The 18,530-nt window shown below is 37.9% G+C and overlaps 1 protein-coding gene across 2 annotated transcripts in view; it reads left to right on the top strand.

Moving 5' to 3' along the window:
* The first annotated feature begins 4,424 nt into the window (after positions 1 to 4,424).
* The window catches only part of LOC119479406 (dynamin binding protein), a 54,830-nt gene continuing 40,724 nt past the window's right edge, over positions 4,425 to 18,530 (top strand). For both annotated transcript variants that reach the window (XM_037754955.1, XM_037754953.1), the window contains exon 1: positions 4,425 to 4,730. The gene's annotated coding sequence lies outside the window, so the exon portion shown is untranslated. The remainder of the gene's footprint in view (positions 4,731 to 18,530) is intronic.

Below are 18,530 nucleotides of genomic sequence, written 5' to 3'. Positions count from 1 at the left end.
CTCAACTTGTTTTTCCTGCATTCACAAACACTACAGAACCCAACAATAGCCTCTCTCTGACGAACAGGAAAGAGGAAAAACGCACTTCATAGATGTTTCCTGAAGACAAACATAGTCACGCCAATAATAAAATGTGAAATGCTCATTTTGAAAGTGAAGTTTAAACATGTTTTTAACCCAAACACAAGACAATCAACCTGCACTACGAGGCCAAATACAACTGCCGTGCTACTGTTACTAATTTACTATTGATAATAACAAATAATACATCTAAGAAACATTTCTTTGCCTTTGCATTCTAATCTTTTATCCCTCCCAATTTATATTAATGGGTATGTTAAATCTCAGCAACCAACCATGACTAAAGTAGCATATGATAAATTCAGCAGCACAGTATTATAGATTAGTGGTTTTTAAATGAATGAAGCAGAGTCATGGTCAGAGGAGCCATTGTCAATATAAAAAACAATGAGCTGTAAGAAATCTGACATTAGCCATGTGATATAAAACCCACTGTCGTGATTAAAGTGAGTCACAATAATCATTAGTCATTCACTTATTGACATCAGCTCAACTATCAGTCCAGTCACTACAATAAAGGAGTACAATAACTTTCATTTTCTGCCCACTTCAACACTTTTGTCGCAGCTGATGTTTCTCAGAGCAGACACAATAGGACGATTGTACCACAGCCAATGTATTCTCTGCCCACAGAGCATTATAGTGACGATCGACTGGCAGCAAATACTGAAAGACAACAACAGACCCCACATACTGGCCCTGAATGAAAGTGGCCACTGTGGGAGAAGACAAAGCATTTCATAGAGAGTCACTGATCTGGAGGGTTCTCAGCGGCACTATGTGTGTGTGTGTGTATGAGTGTGTGTGTGAGGGCTTGCACTTGTATTCGTGAACACTTAGTTGGCCGTATGTGGCGTCAATGAAGCCCACCAGCGGTCTCACAGTGCCAGACGTCTCCTACACTGACTTATCGGAAGTTACAGAGCAAGCACTCGGTAAATGATTCATCTAGATTAAAATGAAGATTATTTTTGTAGTTCATGAAAAGTTGACATTTTGGAGATATATAGTTTTCATTGGACAGTGATGATACAATGACATATTGAAAAGTATAATGGTATTATGTTAGCAAACTGGGGCTCCATGTATATATACTGTATGTATAATACTGTCATTTTCCATTTTTATCTTAGTAAGACTTATATGGAAAACATACAGTAATACTGGTAATACTTTTTTACAATATACTTGTCACATGTACGTCTAGATATCGTATATGTATACTTACGACACTCTCTCTCATCTTTACATCAATGCACACACAGTAATATACAATACATACACATGCAAACAGTCTCTTTTATTTATTTTAAATAAACTAACAAATGAAAAAAAGAACAGATACTGATATTAGCAGGGATGATTCTAGGATTAGACCCAGCCCCAGGTGATAATGTGACATGTGTACAGTCAAGGGCTAAGGTTTGGCCTTTTCTGCATTAAGTTATGGTGGAAATGTCTTGAGGTGAGAAGTAAGGGACCTGTTCGAAAGTCGCCATGCCAGTTTTCCCATGCCAAACTTAAGCCTAACTTTGGAATGTCCCTTCCTAACAACAAGATAACACGACATGGTGATAGCCAATGGATTCCTTACTTTCTAGTTTCACATGATACCAATATCTTCACTCTAGATTTAAGACTGAGCCTGCCACAACCTCTTAAAGACAGTAATTTCGGCCGGGATTGTCGGCGATCCCGCGGGCTCAGAGCGTTTGTTCATTATTTTTTAGTCGTGCTGAGATGAAATTTAGGTATGCCTGAGCACCCCTAAAAAAGAGTATAAAATCACCAATGGATATTAGCAATTATTGGTAAAAGCAATATATTGCAAATACATTAGTCTATATACTCTCCAGTACATGTTAAAATACAACTTCAATAGTTGAACTTAGAGGGAATGTCGTGATGGTTGATGAGATGACTTTCCATTAGCAAGTTAAACCCTTTCTTGTCTTGTTCTGAATATTACAGTACAACTACAAGGTTAACACATGCAAAAAGCTGTACATTGACATGGGAAGTGTTGTAAAATGAGCTGACATAAACTCAACATGAACTCCCTCAGACAATATAAAGATTGTGCCTTTCAGACATTCCTGAAAGTTGTATGGTGATATCTGCACTATATACACACCATGTGGTAGCCTATGTTATGATGAAGCTAATCTGTATATACAGTATATGTCCATGTGGGTAGCATGCAGGTATGTGTTTGTAACTGAGCCTGTTTCCATGTGTGTTTTTCTGTGACCTCTCTCGTGTATCTTTTCCTTTTCCGTGCTAACACTTGAAGGCATCCAACTGACTTTGTTTCCTGCTATTGTTCTGCACATGCAAAATCCCATATGAGGAAGCTGTCATTACTGCAGACGCAGCAAAATACTAGATGCAGTGATTCACACCACAACACACAATGGCCATGGCTGAGAAAACTTATAATCCCTCATGCAACCACTGTGATTTTCTCTCTCTAAATAAAGGTTTTCATTGTCTTTAATGATTGCAAATGAAAGAGCTGCAGTTTGGGAAGCACAATACTGGTTACACCTTCCTGCTGAGTGACATAAATCTTCAACTTTTCTACACCACATTACCTATTTCTACTTTTATTACTTTGGCTGAGATCTTTGAACAAAAGCAACCTTATATAAGAACTGTATAAAATTCACAACCAATGATGTAATTCAGTTGTAGACTTGTAGTGACACTAAATAAGGCATTACAAAGAAAGCATTCAATCCTAGCTGATGTTACTTCCTAAAACTGCAGTGAGCAGTGTTTGGTCTGGGTGGAGTGGACAGCCCAAACATGCGCTGACCTGCACAGGAATGAGCTCATGAATTGAGGAAATGTTCTGTGTTGATTTTGGTTCATTCTCTGCTCTAAAAAAAGGGTGCATTTGTTTTCTCGTCACATGGATTTTCCATGCAATAGATGACATTATTACTGATGTTGTTAGAATATCTGGTAAATGAAAGGTAAACAAGTCCTTGAAATAATTTTAGAAATGATATCTTTTGTAATAGTGTGTTCCAACCTTTTGAAGCAGGCATGAATATCATTTTTGTATTTTTTTTTTTTTTAGTATCAGATGGATGTAAGTCACAGGAAGGACGGCTATTTCCTTAAAGGAAATTGCAAAATTTTAGCATCACTGTATGCTTTATAGAAATATATATGTGCTGACAATGTGAGTCCTAGAAGATTGCTGACACTAAATTAAGAAAAATTTAGTAAACTTAAAGATGTACAATACCACAGTATAAAAATACTCTGGTACATGCAAAAGTCTTGGCAAGTATTAGCATCAAAATATACCTCAAAAGTAGAAGTACCCATTATGCAGAGAGGGCCAATTTCAGAATAACATATATTATATTATATTATATTATATTGTATTATAATTGTAGATGCATTCATGTGTTCATCACTTTAATCTTGCAGCTGGTAAAGGTGCAGCTCATTTTTATTACCTAATATACAGCTGAGCAGCTTAACTTATACTATTACATCATACTTTATAAATTGATTTATCTTTTGTATTAATAATTTAAGCCTGCAAAGTAACTACGGTTATCAAATAAATGTAGTAAAAAGTAAAATATTTGCCTCCAAAATTAGTGGAGTTAAAGTATAAAGTAGCCTAAAATAGAAATACTCAAGTAACTTACAAGTATCCCAAAATTGTAAGTACAGTACTTGAGTAAATGTAAACCCGGAAAAAAAAGTTCGGAAACTTGTGTTTGGTGAATTATGTCTCTGTTGTTACAATGCTAATGGTCATTGTATTTTACATCATTGGAAAGCCTGTTTATTTACCTTCACAATGATGTCCAACTTGTAAGGATCATGCTTTTGTGGGATGAGCAGCATTTTTGGCAAATCTTTCTTGGGTGCTACCCACATAATCAGCTGTGCTGCTCATCCCACAAATGCATGATCCTTACAAGTTGGACATCATTGTGAAGGTAAAAAAACAGGCTTTCTAACAATGTAAAATACAATACCAATTAGCATTGTAACAACAGAGAAATAATCCACCAAACACAAGTTTCCGAACTTTGTTTTCCCAGTTTTACTTTATGACTACTTTACTACTACTGGTTATTAGGCCAGTAACACATACAGAAACTGTAAAACAAGTATGTTTTATTGAGAAATAACAGTGTTAAAGTAAACATCATTTTGTTGAGTTGAACTGAAGATAAAGGGAGATCAGATCCTGTACTTTTAGACCCACTATACTTTCTTTTTTCTTTTCAGTCAGGCAGCAGCCAGGGCAGCTATCTTAGGGTCTCTTTGGAGAAAAAGTGGGTGGCGTTGTTGCATGTAGGCATGGAGAGAGAGAGAGAGAGAGAGGAGCAAACTGCTCTCCGTGATGACAGCTGATCATACCGAGCCACCGGGACCACCGAGGACCTTTCTTACTGTCAACATGTTTTATTGACCTTCACTGTTAGAATAAAGAATCGAGTTCCTGGAATAATGACGCGCCTGCGCTCAGATCCTCAGCTGAAGGGAGAGTAGACGCTCAGGAAAAAAGTTGCGACCAACCAACCAACCAACCAACCAACCACATCATCACCAGGCTGAAAGAAGTTGGATATCTAGTCTGACTGGACCAATCCCACATTTTTCACACTTTATAGGTAAGAGACTTCTTCTATGAGCTAAAAAAAAAAACAAAAACAACTTTTATCATAGGATTAAAGTTTTGTATTAACACATGAATATGCTTTTACATCTACAAGCATTACAAGATTCAAGATTCCCTTTATTGTCATTATTGTGTAGTACAACGAAATTATATTGTGACAATCCCATAGGTGCTGATGAAAAGATAATACAATAAAAAAAAGAGATAGTGCAGTTTAAATATTAAAAATATAAAAGATTATACAATAAAAAAAAGATAGTGCAGTATAAATATTAAAAATATGAAAGATTATACAATAAAAAAGTGATAGTGCAATATAAATATAAAAAATATAAAAGATAATACAATATAAAAAAGAGATAGTGCAGGATAAATATAAAAAATATAAAAAATAATACAATAAAAAAAAGAGTGCAGTATAGATATTAAAAATATAAAAGAAAATACAATATAAAAAAGAGATAGTGCAGGATAAATATAAAAAATATAAAAAATAATACAATAAAAAAAGAGTGCAGTATAAATATTAAAAATATGAAAGATAATACAATATAAAATATAAAAATACAATATGTATATGATTATGTATATGTATATTGATCCCTCAGGTGCTAATGAGAGATAATACAATAATAAAAAAAAGAGATAGTGCAGTATAAATATAAAAAATATAAAAGATAATACAATAAAAAAAGAGATAGTGCAGTATAAATATTAAAAATATGAAAGATTATACAATAAAAAAGTGATAGTGCAATATAAATATAAAAAATATAAAAGATAATACAATAAAAAAAGAGAGAGTACAGTATGAATATTAAAAATATGAAAGGTTATACAATAAAAAAGTGATAGTGCAATATAAATATAAAAAATATAAAAGATAATACAATATAAAAAAGAGATAGTGCAGGATAAATATAAAAAATATAAAAAATAATACAATAAAAAAAAGAGTGCAGTATAAATATTAAAAATATAAAAGAAAATACAATAAAAAAGAGAGAGTGCAGTATAAATATTAAAAATATGAAAGATTATACAATAAAAAAGTGATAGTGCAATATAAATATAAAAAATATAAAAGATAATACAATATAAAAAAGAGATAGTGCAGGATAAATATAAAAAATATAAAAAATAATACAATAAAAAAAGAGTGCAGTATAAATATTAAAAATATGAAAGATAATACAATATAAAATATAAAAATACAATATGTATATGATTATGTATATGTATATTGATCCCTCAGGTGCTAATGAGAGATAATACAATAATAAAAAAAAGAGATAGTGCAGTATAAATATAAAAAATATAAAAGATAATACAATAAAAAAAGAGATAGTGCAGTATAAATATAAAAAATATAAAAGATAATACAATAAAAAAAGAGATAGTGCAGTATAAATATTAAAAATATAAAAGATTATACAATAAAAAAGAAATAGTGCAGTATAAATATTGAAAATATAAAAGATAATACAATATGAAAATACAATATGTATATTGATGAGATGACAGTTTTGCCAGATTATTGCACAGCAACAGATAATTATTGCACAGAGTGATCAGCATATGTTATTGCACATATCCGTAACAGTAGTTTTGCAGTATTTACATTGCACAAAAGTGACACAAAAGTGACCAACGTGTTATTGCACATTTACATTGCACATGTTCAACTCAGACAGAGAGCCATGAGAGTAATAACACATGAATATGCTGCATTTTCCTCTATTATACTTATTGGAGACGCTTTGTGCTGTGACAGGAGCTGAAAAGTGTTTTTTTTAACAGGATTTTATCCTCCCCAGTGTGAATACAGAGCTACTATGAGGCTATAACAGACTAATGACGTGATCTGAATGAGTAGTGATGGCTGTGGACACAAGTGCTGCAGACCAAATAATCCCCCTGCTTGTCTGTCTTGTCACCTGTGGCTGCTGCTGCTGTCAGTTGTTCCACCATGTGAGAGACACACCAACACATAGTCCACTTCATTATACACTCACTGATGGAATATTCTGGTCACACACACATTTAATATGGTGGTCTGGTCACAAGCACACTGTTATAACTGTTTTTCTCTACTCTTATTGTGCTCTATCTGATGATGACATGATATTGTATTACATACTATCATAATCAGTTAGAGGTGTAGTTCTGTGGCTTAATTAAAGGATAGAAATTACCAGACAGGAATGTCTGTTTCATTTAATTTAGCAAATTAAATACATGATGGAACAAGATGCAACTTTAAAGCAAAGACCAGAAATGAATGAAATGCTGAGATATAGGGAACTGTATACATATAAAAAGCTGTCTTACACCCCTTAAAGTCAACAAGGCCTTTGCGAGCCCCCATAAAGCTTCCACAGGTTGGGAACCAGCGCTGACTGTATAGCGTCTGTAGACTTTCAAGCTCTGACAGCAGCAGTCGGTAGGTCTGTTATGGAGTTGACTCAGACGCTTGGCGCAAAAAAGAGTCTGAAGCTGAATTATGTCCAGTTTGTCACTTGGACTGAGTCAGCTATCCAGATTTAGTGGAACAGACATGGAGCTGCAAAGCGATGCACAATATGGGCTGAATATGGACCACATATTCTCTGCTAAGGCTGACAACCACATTAATGTATGACTTTTTAATTATGTAATTATAGCCATAGTAGATAGATTATAGCTATAGTTATTATAGGAGGAATCTCGCAAACACAATGCTCACTGTTTAAATATGGCAAAGAAACAGATTGCCTCTTTCTCTCTCTTCTTCAGCATTTATCTCTTGTTTGTTGAGCCGTGACATGATGCCCACATGTTTGTTCTATTAGCACAATACAGTATGTGCCTTCGCCATGATGTCATGGTGCTTTAGTCCTTATGGAGCTCTGGTTCGTCCTATAAAGTGCAAAATCCAAAACAGCGACAGAACTGTAGATTAAACTTGTGCCGTTGTCGCTTGAATCTCCACTGCACGCCAGTTTATCGTCATCCTCCATGTTTGTTATCATGTTCTGTTCCACATGTGCATGTTCATAAACAAAAGGGAATGCATATTTGGTTTGGTTTCTGCTCTTCTGCTGCAGTGTCAGTGTTATGAGTCATAGTGTTTTGGTACTGGCACACGCCATATTTTTCCATGCCTGCAGGGATCCAACCAGCAATCTCTATGTGAAAAATGAAAGAAACTTGTCCTGTCATGTGTACCAGGACTCTGCATACCTGGCAAACCCCTTGCTTCTTTAACTTACACTAATCAAGGGTATCTTTCTCTCTTCTATTGACCTGCTTTTGAAACATCCTTCACTCTGAATTATTCAACACTTGCATCCGGGTCCTATGTCACTACTAGGTGACAAAGACACTTGAGCTGTTTGTGTCAGTTTGCATGTCACAAACACTGTGCAGTAGCTGTCTCCAATTAATCCAGTGAAACGTGTCATTGTGTATATTCTAACAGCAACATGGAGTATCACTGTGATGTGATTATAATTGCGACCAACCGAAGGCACTCGAAAAATAAAAATAGCAATAATAAAAATAACTTCTTGATGCATGGGAAAATTCATAATGTCATCCTATATTACGTAATACGCCATCATTTCACAGACATTAAAAAAAAAGAACATTCCTTACGTTCTTTGCTGGCAGCACAGTATTAGTTTGGCTGAATAGGCAGGAAAAGGCAGGAGAATTAACTTGATTTAAACTAGATGTGAAAAGCGGGAGGTGGAGTTTAGTGCCAATATGAGCAGAGACTGCAAAGAGAGGGGATGAAGCATGACCATGGCTCATCAGATATCATAATAAGAGGGATATTTCAGCATAGCAGTGCTTAGCTGACACGTGGACTTTGCATTTTGGCTCCAGGCTCACTGAAGTTAATCATATGGTTCAGGGTATAAGAGAGAGAGAGGAGGAGGAGAGTATTTGGTGATGTCTAAATATGTTTTTAATGAGCTGTGAAGATTGGACCAGACAGAGAAAAAGCCATGAAGACAGAGAGACATGGTTGCTTGAAGACAGACTAAACAAGAAAAGCACTTCATCAAGGCTCAGTCTTCTGCCCAGTTAGTTAGCTGGTACTGTTTACCATGCTACTGGGCACTAGGGCTGCTTGATTATGGCCCAAATCATAATGATGATTATTTTGGTCAATATTGAGATCCCGATTTATTTAACACAATTAATCATTGACTTTGGAAACACCATGCATTTAGAAAGATTTTTTTAAATGCATCAATCTGGTGCACTTTGAGGGCTAAAGTAAGAGGCTAGACCTAGGACGAACTTTTTGCTCTAGTAAACAATTTAAACACATAAAAATGCTGGTTATATAGATATGAATGGTGAAAAAGTCGCACCCAGAATGCATGGTAGAAGTAGACAGAGTCTGTGTGTCAAGATGGGCCAGGTGGGTTTGCCGATATTGCCGCACTGAGGACAGTCCGTCCCGGTTGACAGGAGAGCGAGGATCTCTCGCCGCAGGGAGAGAGGGCACGGAGGCATCGAGGTCCAGGCGATGGGTGCTGTAGCGTCACCTTCACCCCGGGCTTTTCCAAGCTGACCTAAAGCCGTTCGCAGGGCACCACTATGGAGGAAATACGCCTGGCGATGGCCAGCCGAGTTCCCACAAGGGGATCCATCTATACCTGACCTGCCGAGCGGGGGGAAAGCGCACTGTTGTAAAGGAAAGTGGTGTGCTGGATTTAAAACACTTTTTTTTACTTAAACTTTATTGGAATGGTCATATACATACAGGTAAATACATGAAATTTGACCTCTGTATTCAACCCATCCTAACAAAACGAGAACGTCATTGTGAAACGGAATGCTGCACAATAACTGTTTTTTGTCGATTATCTTGTTTTCATAATCATTGGAAGCCAAAATTGTAATTGCCTTACTGGGTAGATGATAAATTCCTTAAATAAGTAGCATAAATTTGCTTTGATAGACATAAAAGGTTCAATTGCCATCACCCTTAGCTAATGACCCTTTGACCCCCATACTGTATTTGATATTCTGCAACATACATAGAGATACTTGTGAGTGACTTGAGACTTGAAGCTGGACTTTGCTCTACTTGCTAACATCCTTATACAAATGAAAGTGATTGGTACCTATGCCAAATATGATAAATAGCAGTTTTATGATCTTATAAAAGTTGAATGGCGATAACATCTGTGTGGACAGGAGTTTTATGGACCATGACTTCTGTTGAACTTTTACACCATAATAAGCTTTATTTAATTATGTAAATTGTTTCTGAAACTGAGAGCAAATCATGTGAGTTTTCTCACATATCTGCTTGTTACGTATGAGAACATTTCAAGATAGCACTGCCAGTGTTTTGCGCTCTTTTTCTGAATTCATATGGAGCTGGTTTACAGTCCTGTGTGTAGATTATTCCAGGCCAGGCCCAGTGAGCCGTCCCAAGAGCGGATTCACAAAACCACGTTGGCAGTCTCTTGTCAATGTCCTCAATTCACACTGAACTGTTTAACTGTTTGGGAAGAAAATGTGAGAATTTTGTGTTTGGATGGATTTCGCCCCGAAAAAAGAGCCCACTTCTTTCACCCTCCATGATGAATTGATCATGTTTCTGCAGGCATGTCATGATGTGATTCCAAGGGGGGAGATCAGTTATGTAACCGCTCATATGCAAACTATTAGAACACGGCCCAGCCATGTTTCAGGGGGGCGGCATATCCTCGGGCACCTCTGGGGGTTCTCTCAGGGAAAACCCTCCGCCGTCCAAACAGATCCCTGTAACCGTGACAACGCCGTCTCTGCCCTCTGAGCTCAGACATCCGAGCTGTCCTCCTCTTCGCTGTGGAAATGTTTATTCAAAAGAGCAGTTCCGCCCAGTGTGTGTAGCAATGTGTGTGTGTGTGTATGTGTGTCATGAAAGCCATTAATATTCAACACGTGCATGCTTGAGAAAGAGACAAATATGCAAAAGAGAAAGAAGTTAAAGAAAAGGATGAAATGGAGTCCGAAAAATAAGCACATTCCTGTGAGGGATGCCTGTCTGCTCGCCAAACTGCAGAGATGCCAAGTGAATGAAAATGTAAAAGACGAAGGTGGACGTAGAGCGATGGATGAGCCAAAAAGAGTATTTCCAGTCTTTTTCCACGGACCCACCCAGGGTTTTCCCCTAGACTCATGTAGCAGCAGCAACACATCTTGCTCTAATGTTAGCAAAGTTACAATCTGGAGACTTATTTCAACTCGTATAAATGAGGCAGTATGCAGAATAGAAACACAGTTTTACTGTTTCTAAAGCAACGTTTTTGTCCTGACAAGATGCAAAGAAGACAGGACAGCTGTGGAAGTACAGAGGTGTGGAAGATGACTCAGCTCATTGAGTAGCCAGCGATTATTTTATTATTTATTTGGACAACCCTCCCAGTGTGCGAGCTGTGTCCAGTCCTTATGCTAAGCTAAGAGTCACACCACTCTCATTAAGCATCCACTCCAGAAACTTTTCTTGAACGCTTCTTTGGATTTTCTGCAATTCTCCAAGCTGCTACGGTCTCTCCCGTATGGTAATTCCTCTCACTGCCAGAAGGAGGAGAGAAAAGTACCACACTCTAGCTTCAACGCCGAATTCATACCAGAGCAGTGGCGAAGTGCGGCCTGCAGCGCGCTGCCATGCAATGTCTATGAAAAGCTGCGGCGGCCGCTCCCGAGCTCAGCGAATCGTGGCCGTTTGACTCTGCGGCGAAGTGCTCCAAAACAAAAGTTGGGAAAAGTTTAACTTTTAGTGGCGAAGTGCAGCCAGAGATTACACACAGCCGTGTGACTCCTGTGACATGTTGACCTATGTTACAAAAAATTTCTCCCCGCTTGAAACACATGAATACGCCTCCCAGCCACAGAAATAATTTAATTATTGCGGCATGTCGCACTTCGCCGCTGCCTGGTGTGAATTCAGCGTAACTATGGGCAAGTAACAATACTGTAGTTCCCAAAATGTCAAACTATTCCTTTAATTGTATTGTTTAAACCACATTATTTTAAAGTTGAAAAAAAGAGGTGAATGTAAAATAAAAATCGGCTATATTTCGCAAATAATTTGGTGAGAAAACGTCATCATAACTGATATGTATGATAGAAATAAGAGCTAAAATAAGTTAAAATAACTAATCTCCTTTCACAATTAACCAGATTGAGCTCTGAAATTTTATGTAGCTACAGACAGGAAGGATTTCCGTCTCAAGGTTGACAACACTGAGTGGGAAATGGACAATATTGGTGCATTCACAAACTGATACGTCACCCTAACAACCACAGAAGTCAGCATTCTGTTTGGGCTATTTTAAATAAAAAGGAACAATCCTTCCTGTCTCTTTATGTAAACAATTCGAATTGATGTCGGCCTTGTGACAAAATAGGCTTTGTCTCCACTCCGGTGACTGTTTGTATTGAAATGCAGAGCTGGCATGTTAGTGTACAGTACTGTATGTCTGCATGCTCTCTGTGTATGTGTTTACTGTTTGCATGTCTGAGTGGAACGGGACAGCTTCGCCAAATATTTCAACAGAGTTTGGCGTCTTTAGACATTTGACTCAGCTCGCCAGATGTGTTCTTTTCATCCAGCTGGCTGAGGCCACGTCGTGATGCCTCATCTGGTTGAAATGCACTTTAAAGCCAGGCGGCTCTCTTCACTGTCCTGCGTTTTACTTGTTGTTTAGTACAATGTCATTAGAGCAGAATGTGGTACCATACTATATATTGATTTTTGAGGAGGATTGCCTTTAGAAGATGACATGAACGGCAGAAACTGGGTTGCCTGCTACAAAGGCCCCCGGGCTGCTTTTGAACTCAGAAAATGACATGGTATGTGGTTAGAACTGAATCAATTAGTCGATTAATCGATTACTGTAGTCACTTGACAGAGTATTTATCAACTATTTTGACAACCTATTTACAATTTAAGTATTTTTTTAAGCAAAAATACCAAACATTTCCTAGTTTTAGCATCTCATTTATATGATTTGTTACTTTCTTTGTCTGATGTGACAGTAAAATGAATATCTTTGGATTGTGGACTTTTGTTCAGACAAAATAAGCAATTTCAAGACGTAATCATAGACTGTAGATAAGAACTGGATGTAGTCACCCTGACCTCACCCATTGGTTTGTGGACTGCCGTTATGAAGCCTTGAGTTCTGCATTTTGGCTGACGCCATCTTGGTTTTAGGCTGTTGCCGTCTTTGCAACCAAAAGTGACACGAGAGGGTGGAGCTAAGTCAAAACAAACGCTGAATACAAATTTTTAGTTGACCAAAAATGTTCTAATTAACTTTGTTCAACTGAGAACACACTGTGAAAGATTTAAAGTTGTAAGAAGAAAACACGAACACTCAATACCTCGGTAGCGACCTGTCAATCACAAGGTAGCCACGCCCTAAAGCATCCCCTGCTTTATGGTCTATTTGACTCTAAATGGGACCATAATTTACTAAATGAACATCATGTTGTGTTGAAGAAGACCTGAAACTAGCGATTGAGACCATAAACTCATGTTTACAATGTTTAATGAGGTAATAAATCAAGTGAGAAGTAGGCTCATTTTCTCATAGACTTCTATACAATCAGACTTCTTTTTGCAACCAGAGGAGTCGCCCCCTGCTGGCTGTTAGAAAGAATGCAAGTTTAAAGCACTTCAGCATTGGCTTCACTTTTGGTTGCCCACTGGACGTAACCAAGGGCTTTAAGACATTTTTAAGACTGACATTTTATAGACCAAATATATAAATATATGGTGTGGATTACAGTAGACCACCAAGCCAGCAGAATGCATATGGGTTTATGTGTGTGTGTACTGTTTGACACATTATTTACCAGTCACAGAGCATAAAGTTTTATGTTGGTTCAGATCTCAACCATTTTAGCCAACATTTATTTATTCCTGCTTTGGTTCATTACATTTTATTTGCAATGGAAAAAAAATAATAATAATATCCAAATTGGTTATGTTATTATTCTACAAGGGGTCTGTGGGCCACAAACAGATGGTTAGAAAACCACATGACTTGTGTTGACAACTGTCAGCCATACAGAGCCCTCTCATTCTCCCCCTCCTCGTCCCCCCTATCACATGTGCTGAAAGACTAGACGGTCAAAAGAAAAGCAACAGATGTCCCACAGTTTTTAATATCCAGAACCGTCCACTGGCCGGTCACCTGCTCTGGGGATGTTGTTTCGAGGTGAATGCTTTTCAGTGGACTCAGCACTCTGGATGGGAGGACCAACACTGACTGCAGCACAGTAAACAATCAGTATCAAAAGACATCAGCTGTCATCCAGCCCACTCCAGAGGCTTCTACCAGTCCGTGTGCACGTGCCAGTCTGCCACTCCAGTATATGTGAATAGGATGAATGGCACACTGGTCGTCCTGGCAGGCAGACAGATAATGAGGCAGCGGCTTCATTGTTGGCATCAGATGACCCTGTTAAATAAAAGGTACAGGCAGTCAGCAGATCCCACTTCCTCCACTCTGGACTCACACTAACACAGTGTTTCAGCACTCGCCCTGCTGTACCTGTAGAGGCAAACCTCAGATGCCTTGCAGCAAAGGCAAAGGTGGACCAGTTAGGACAGTTATACAATTATAACTAGAAGGGCAAGGCTGTTTCCATAAGACAGAAATAACGCGTGTATCCACCCCATGATTCACATCTGCACCAACATTTTATGGTTTCTTCCTTGGCCAACGCTACACCCTTCCACCAAGTTTCATGAAAATCAGGCCAGTAGTTTTTCCATAATCCTGCTGACAAACAGACAAACAAACCGAACCAGAAACATAACCTCCTTGGCGGAGGTAGTACTTATGTACAGTACATAGTTCTAAAAGATGCGAGGAAAGTATCTAATCGTAATTTTTTTTGCTGATACTGGATTGTGGTTTAAAATTGCTGTTATCGGAGAGCGCAGATCTCTGTCAAAGGCCATGCCCCATCTTGCAATGTTAACGAAAGTGAACATTTATTTGTGTATCCGCCCCGTGATTCAGATCCGCTCCAAAATGTAATGGGTTCTTCCTTGGCCCATGCTTCACCTTTCTACCAATGAAAATGGGGCCAGTAATTTTTCTGTAATCCTGCTAAATAAACAAACCAAACTGAAAACATTACTTTCCAAAAGCCAGATAGTGAAAAGTCAACTTCGAAGTAAACTTGCCTAGAAAACAAATGTCAATTTAGCTCACACTTATTAAGATATTACATTAGTTTTTGGGCAAACTCAAATAGAACAGATGCTAGTAAACAAGAGAGCATGTTCACCAGACAGCAGCCAAATCTCTTTGTTGTGGTTTTGCCAAGTCGCAGAATTAACGTTAATTAACAACAGCTGACATATCCTGCCAAGTCAGCAGTCATGGTTTTTTAACTGTCACGTGCTACAGCTTTTTAAGACACTGTTAACTATGTAAGTTACAACGGAAATTGTGGCTTCTGCGAATTTGAAAATTGCACTCTTTTAAATTAGGATTTTAATATAAAGATGGTTCAGCCCCCCATATCCCACCCAGGGGTCTACTTAGTGTGATGTCATCCTCTTCAGACTATCTTTAGAAATGAATTAAATGTTGCATTAATTGAGGTGAAAAGACAGATGTTTTCCTGTATTTACTGCAGACTTTCCATCACATGCTTATCCTTGTTTGAATTGCATCATATGCGGATTAGTTATGTCTGGAAACACACAAACGCACATGCACAGGTAGTTTATTAAAGGGTGATGATGGTTTCAGGGCCGTGTCTCAGGTCAGACAGTTGGTGCTTTGTCCCCCCGTCAGCTGTGATGTGTGTGTATCTTATATACAGTGTGTGTGTGTGTGTGTGTCAGCTGTTGACTTAGCGGTCTGTCGTAGTCCCGTGACTTTCTCCAGGACGGTGCCAAGTGGCACACACACTAGTCCCACTCACACTGTCCCATTCACCCTCTCTCCCTAAAAAACTCACTCTTCTTCTATTATGTCATCAGTGTCGTTGAAGCGGTAGAAGACTTTAATCTTTGTTATTTAGGAGCCAGTATTCAAGCACTAAATTGAATTAGACAACGACAACCAAACTTGTATTCCTCTCTGGTGACGTTTGAAGATGCACAATGCCGTCTTGTTTTTTTCTTTGCTGTTTAAATAGTTTCCTCTGTAGTCAGGAGTACTTTGTTCCAGGATACTTAGTCATGATCAGAGTCCCATTGCTTATCAAGACCTCATAAATCCTAATAGAAGAGACACACCTGGTTAAGTCTTGTTTCAGTGTGTGAAATGCCCCTTGTACTTTTTTTCCGAGAAATGCCCTGCAGTGGCGGGTAAGAATGGAAGGACAGTCAATCTGGCATTTGTTCACTACCAACGTGGTTGAAACATTTCCTCCAGACTCGCCTGCTACTCCTCCTGACGTGATCCTGATTTTCCCTCTCTTTTTTTTTTGAAATCCAAACAAAATGGTCCTCAGCTGGTGATGTAGTGAGTCAGAATGAGGCACACTGAAACATGCACAAAAAAGGCGTTTACAATGAGAGGAAGAAAAAAATCAATTGTGGCAATGTGAAACTGGTGTTTAGGTATTTGGATCAAATAACTTCATAACTCTGCTGACGTAATCTGGGAGTATGTTTGCATACATTTTTTGTGTTGTACGTCAGCAAGATGGTCCCAAATTAACGCTTGCTGCTACTTGATTTAATTTGTGCAGTGGAAATGTGTAATTGGCCTACAAGGTGTAGAATGAATGAGACTTAGCTGGATAGAAATTGAAACTAATCACTCTTGTCCTCAGTTGAATAGGTTGAAACATGTCTGAAGTAGGGCTGGGCCTTATAGTAATGTTATATAGACATTAAACTAGAGTTCATCAAGGAGTTTGGTTACACACTGAAGCTTAACATTGTGCTATGCCAGTGATATACACCTTAAACGAGCCAAATCTGGCCCATGATAGGATATTTTCAAATTCACAATGAAAATAAATCGATTCACAATGGGATTTTTTATGCTTTTAATGTAAATAAGGTGCCAGAGTGCATAAAGAAAGCATCAAAACAGACTAATAGAGCTTGTTTATAAAAAAAAAAGTGGGTGTCAACTTGAGCCAAGTTAATTTAGTTAGTAAGTCAGTTCATTTGAAAATAAAGAATTTCAAGGAAAGATGAGTTCTGGGCCTTTAATGTTTATTAATTTTATCTGATAAATTATTAATGTTTGTTTATTAACTGGCCCCTGACAACCTGTCATTTAGCAAAAGTGGTCCCCGGGAAAAAGCAAGTTGAGTATCCCTGTTCCACCAATATTTAGTAGTTGTATAATATAACATGAGTGTACAGCCATGCCATGCAATGTCAGCTCTGCTAACATGCTGATGTTTAGCAGCTGCATTATTTACTATGATCACCATCTTAGTTCAGTGTGCAGTAGCTATTCATGTTGTTACTCATATGACACTAAATCATTTTACTATTTGCAAAAAATACAGTTAATTAATGTATCATTTATTTGAAGGGAACAGATTGATTTTGCGCTTTATTGCATTTACTGTGTCGAAACTTCTAAAAGATATGAGCTGATTTATGTGTCAGCTGTCCTGTGTAAGATGTTAATTGAATCATGTTCAACTACTGTGCGGGACCACTGTATCACTGTGTTTCCATCAGGCAGCTTGTGTTATCATCTGCCAGAGATCAGAGGGTAACAGTCACCAAGCACAGGGGCCACTGACACACTGACAGATCCATAAATAACACTAAGGAGCTTGTCTGGCTGGATGCAAATCTGAGGATTAAGTTGAAGGAAGCTGCAGCCGCCCAGTGACTCTTCACAGGTCCTGGCTGGCGCTTGCAGAAAGTCACGTGTGGAAAGAGGTCTGGTTTTCTGGGTGTTGGTTGTAAGCTCCGCTGTGGAGCAGATGCAGTGAAGTCGTGAATTTGATACTGTTGATTTTCACCACATTCATTTCGAGACATTAATATAATTACTCTAAACAAAGTATGCATGTGAAAAGACGATTGCAATGTACAAAATGGAGATCTGGACACTGCAAATACATGCAGACGTTTGCTTCGAAAACAAACTGTAGATTGCAAGTGTTTGACTATCACTGATAGCATACTGTTTGTTTCATGTTGGTTTATGATCGGTTGGTCACATCGCACCAAAACACACTTCTCTATTTAACAACTCTGAAGTTGTTGTGGTTTGTAACACGTTTAGTTCGCTATGTATGGTGTGACTTTCTGTCGTGCTGTTTTCACCTCAATGCTGACTACATTCCTGCTAATGTACAAATAAGGGCTGCACGATGTTGGTCACAACTGACATTGCAATATGTTTTTTCTGCTATATATATTGCAATATGAATAAAATACAGGAATATTCACCCTACCTGAATGGGTTAGCTACATTTTAAAGTTAAATACTTCAATCTGGTGCACTTCAAGAGCAAAATTAGCAACAATAAGAGCTAGATAAACACTCTTATCTCTCAATTTAATCAGAAACACATTGGTTGTATAGATAATATCTATACCCAAAAGCGAAGCCAAAACTTTAAGCTGTTAGTTTAGGAAGCGCTTGATCCGATATGCTGCAGCATTTTTGATGAGCAGATCACACATTTTAAACGTCAGTATCGCAGCGATCATGTAATGTGATTGTGGGAAGCCAAAATTGTGATTGCGATTAATATTCGATTCATTGTGCAGCCCTACTTGATACACTGAGAAGAAATCCTTTGCAAAAATCACACATATTTGTGTTCTTTTATTTATTTGTGA

Source organism: Sebastes umbrosus, chromosome 20, assembly GCF_015220745.1.
Source record: "Sebastes umbrosus isolate fSebUmb1 chromosome 20, fSebUmb1.pri, whole genome shotgun sequence".
Classification (NCBI taxonomy): Eukaryota; Metazoa; Chordata; class Actinopteri; order Perciformes; family Sebastidae; genus Sebastes; species Sebastes umbrosus.
Note: the sequence above shows the minus strand (reverse complement) of the source record. Positions and strands in the feature narration are given on the sequence as shown.